Here is a 4,377-nt window from a genome sequence, read left to right as displayed (position 1 = left end):
TACTTGTCCTTTAAAAAAGACACTCATCTTTGGTCAAAGTAAATTTAAACAAAACGTTTATTGAAATTCAATTAACAGGAACCTAAACATGAGGACAAGTTTTTAAGAATGAGGCATTCGCTCCACTTCACCTCATGCCACACCTATGGGACTACAAAAGTGTTTATGCTTGCAGACAAGTGAATTGTCACCTCATTCATCCAAACATTTACTTCTGCAACCCACACATGCTTACCAGCTTATTGAAGTCCTGAGAAATCACCCTTCTACAGGCTCATCTGCAAGTCCTTCTTCAAGTCCTTCTTAGACATTAGGTAAGTATCATCACGTACTATGTCATATCCACTGTAAGGATAAAATGTAAAAAAAAAAAAAAAAACAATATGGAGGCTCAGGCCGTCTCTGTCAGTGCCCTTAACACTACGGGTTCCCACACACAGACACTTTATGGACTTTAGCTGTTCAACTTCCCACACATTTTTCAGACTGTTTGTTAAAGGTTTGGAGGAAACACTGCATTTGCAACATGAAAATGACATTCAGTAATTAAGTAAAGTAATTTTGTAATTTTTTTTGGATTTTATTTATTTCAAAAATAAAAAACACAACAAGAATTTTCAAACAACAAGAGGAATTCACTTTTGACAAACACCAACCTTAAAACACTGAGTTGAACATCACAACAACCACCAAATCCAAAGCACAAATAACCCTTCAAATCTTGTGACCCTCACACTTTGAGACCCCTGCAGTGGAGCTTTGTACCCTGACACATGTGGATAATACAAGCTGCAATGTCAGGGTCCTGTTTACAGGCCACGGCTCAACACTTAATACTGTTGGACAAGTCAACATGACCAGCGGACTTCACAGTTTAGGACTCTGTACCACTGTAACTGGGGTTTGGATTTCCTAATCAACAGGCCTCAGCATCAGGATGGTCAGCATCACATCTCCCAGGTGGCACAGAACATCAATGGCACCCAGCTGAGGTGCCTTATCTCAAGATATATCTCACCTTCTCCACAAAATCCAAAGCGTTCTGAATATGGTGTTTTGAGCTGCTTACCAACGGGTTGAGGACAGCAGCCAGGAACTTTGAGATGTTATACTGTATGTAACCGAAGGTTGGACCGAATAGGTTGGAGAAACCTGCAGTCAACTGAGACTGAGGAAGTCACTTGGATGAGTGATGTAATGTATCTCCCTAGAAAAAAAAACTATGTCCAGATGAACAGAATCAACTTTCTAGAATTTCCTCACCTGGATTATTGAGCATGCATCGAGACATCCCTTGAAAGCCTTTGGCACTCGCAAACCTTATCTGGTTAGTCACTTTGCATTTTACCTGTGAATCTGTCACAATGCTCTGTATAGATTTGAGTAAGAATTCCACAATGTTAGCAGAAAGATTTTTTTAAAATATGGATGCTTAAGGAAATTCATCACCATGGTGTGGCATTGTCATTATTTTATGCAAGCTAAAATTCAGGACAATGGAGTTCAGGACAATGGAGTCCTTCCCTCTCTTAAATGTGGTTAAGCTGGGCTGTGACCTGGCGCTGATGCTGTTCAGCCAGATGTTCTTCAATATGTTCACTGAAACTTTTAAAGACTATAATGTAGGCATTGGCATTACTTACCACACAAATGGGAAACTGATCAACCTTAGAAGGCTTCACAGAAAAAGTAAGGTGGGCACCAACACCATAAACGGGCTCCTCCTGATCATAACTGTGGCCTCAATGCTACATCAATGGCAGTGCAGTGGTGATAAGTTGATGAATGGACCGACTTTGAGCTTATCATTAATATTAGCTGACAGAAGTAATGCATCAGCCTGCATCAGGGACACCATATGATGAACTAAACTTTATAACCAGCAGTCAAAGACTCAGCGTGGAGAACAGGTTCATGTACCTTGGCAGCAAACAGCCCCAGGGCACTGGCATTGATGATGAAGTAAACAAACACCAGGACCACTAAAGCCTCGGGCAGACTTCATCTGAGGCATAAGAGGTGTAAGCCCACTGATGAAGCTGAAGGTGTTTAGGGTTGTAGTGCTCCCCGCTTTTCTTTTCACCTGTAAAATTTGGAGGGTGTAACGAGAGATTCAAACATTCCAAAAACTGTGTCTCTGAAATTTCTTTTATCTGAAGTTACTTAATCTTTCATTCATGTATTTAATTATTTATACTCGTATTGCATTGAATAGGAATTTCCTTGTACTATGTACAGATGACCAATGAAATTAACTTGATTTGACATAATTAGGGTAATTTTAAAAATAAGACGTCTCTAAAATCAGACACAGGATGATAGTTTGAAAGGGCAGCTGCTAATTTTCAGGATAACAAGGCACATAAAGTTTAAAAGAGAATTCATAATGAAATCCGATCATTCACTCCACCTTTTAGAGTCTGTGCTTTACTATTTACAACAACATCATTATATAATCACAGCGTTTGTTTTAAGCACAAATAGTTCAAAAGAGACACTTAAAGTAAAAAGAGCAGCTGCTCAGGGACCTCAAACCTCCAAAATATCCGACATAAACGCAGTGTTTGTGTTGTTTGTCGATTCATTGATGGCTACGGATACAAAATCAGCCCTGCTGACTCCATCTATCACCCAACTTTGGATATCCTCTGCCAATACGTCGATTTTCCTGCACTGCATTAAGGAAGATTTCTGCTCTAAAACTGAATGCACACGGAGCTCTGTACACACAGTCGAGGACAGAGGATGTGCCCCCTGTTCTGTGTGCCATTGTGTGTACGGCACTGCACTCCGCTCCTCTCTAAGCAAGTCCATGTTTTGTTGTCTGACACCTGAACAATCGATCTGCACAGACGCACAGGACACACAGACACAAAATCTGGAGTCACACAGTCACAGACTTGACTGTTTGTGTAAAAGGACTACTGACAAAATGTATGTCACGTGAATCCTTGAAGCTACACAGATGTGCAAAGTATAAAGACTCTCGACTATCTTAGTTCCATGGGAGGAAATGTTTTAATTAGTTTTAGTAGTTCATCTCTACTTTAACTGAATAAATTGTGATGAGCCTCCCACAAAACAGAGCAATCAGGGAATGCCTGGACATAAATCTGTGAGTGGCGCAGTCTCCATTCTACTCACCGAGTGTCCGTGGTAAGTGAAGGAACCCAATTGTGCTTGAGCGATTTCGTCTCCGAGATACAATTCTGTAAAGTAAGAACAAAAGTAAGCTGAGGCTTTAATAACTGCTAAATAGATTTTAGATGACCTGCTGTTTAAAAGTAATGACAAGAAATTTACAAACAGGGAACAAAAAAACAATTTTGTAAATATTTTTCAGTACAAATGTCAAAGGTTAGAACTTACAGCCATTGGCACAGAGCACAGGCACAGCAGAACCAGCAAGGTGGTGAGTTTCATGGTGGGGCTGACACTGAGACGTATGTTGTAGTCAACAGCAACACCTCCTTATATAGCAGAGCAGGCGGGATGGGACACGTCTACAGGGTGGGCATGAGGCCAACTAGAGTGCCAGGCCAATTCAAATCAGATCTCATTTGCCTTGGAAGGGGAACAAGAAGAAACTGCACTCAAATCACAAACTGTAAACGTCACCATCTCTGCCCAGGCTTTGCATTTACAACAAAAAGTGTACATTTTTGCCATAAGTTACCATGTAATTATTTTGACCCAGAAACATTCTGTTTAAAAAGTAACAGCGTTAAACCTAAAAGTTGTCATTTGTGTCCGAGATGTCAAAGAAATTCATTGTTAAAAGCAGTGTCACCACATCTTTCCAAGTATTTAAAAAAAAATGCCTCCATTAAAAAAATCAGTCAATTATCAAAACTGTCTTAAAACAAAGAAGCAATGCATCCATCCATCCATTTTCCAACCCCCTGAATCCGAATACAGGGTCACGGGCTTCTGCTGGAGCCAATCCCAGCGTGCAAGGCAGGATCCAATCTCAGGCAAGGCGCCAGCCCACACACACTAGGGACAATTGAGGATCACCAATACACCTAACCTGCATGTCTTTGGACCATGGGAGGAAACCCACACAGACATGGGGAGAACATGCAAACTCCACGCAGGGAGAACCTGGGAAGCGAACCCGGGTCTCCTAACTGTGAGGCAGCAGCGTTACCACTGTGCCACCCAGAAGTAATGCATGTTACGTTAACTACTTCCAATATTAGCTAATTAAGTCTCAGTTCACATCACATGTAAGATTTTACTTTTTTATTTATTTTTGCTAGGCTGCACTTTTTAGGAATCTTCTCAATATGCAGTGATTGTTAGAAATATAAATCAAAAGGTTTGTATACATACACTGATCAGCCCTGACATTCAAACCACTGCCAGGTGACGCGA

At 40.8% G+C, this 4,377-nt stretch overlaps 1 long non-coding RNA gene across 1 annotated transcript; it reads right to left on the bottom strand.

Moving 5' to 3' along the window:
• Positions 1 to 241: 241 nt before the first annotated feature.
• LOC120528685 lies at positions 242 to 3,435 on the bottom strand. The gene is made up of 3 exons (XR_005633587.1): positions 3,370 to 3,435; positions 3,145 to 3,209; positions 242 to 345 (listed from the first exon to the last, which is right to left on the bottom strand). It is a non-coding gene; the product is annotated as an uncharacterized LOC120528685 (long non-coding RNA).
• Between the last annotated feature and the right edge of the window lie 942 nt (positions 3,436 to 4,377).

This window comes from Polypterus senegalus, chromosome 4 (genome assembly GCF_016835505.1).
Source record: "Polypterus senegalus isolate Bchr_013 chromosome 4, ASM1683550v1, whole genome shotgun sequence".
In the NCBI taxonomy this organism is placed as follows: domain Eukaryota; kingdom Metazoa; phylum Chordata; class Cladistia; order Polypteriformes; family Polypteridae; genus Polypterus; species Polypterus senegalus.
Note: the sequence above shows the minus strand (reverse complement) of the source record. Positions and strands in the feature narration are given on the sequence as shown.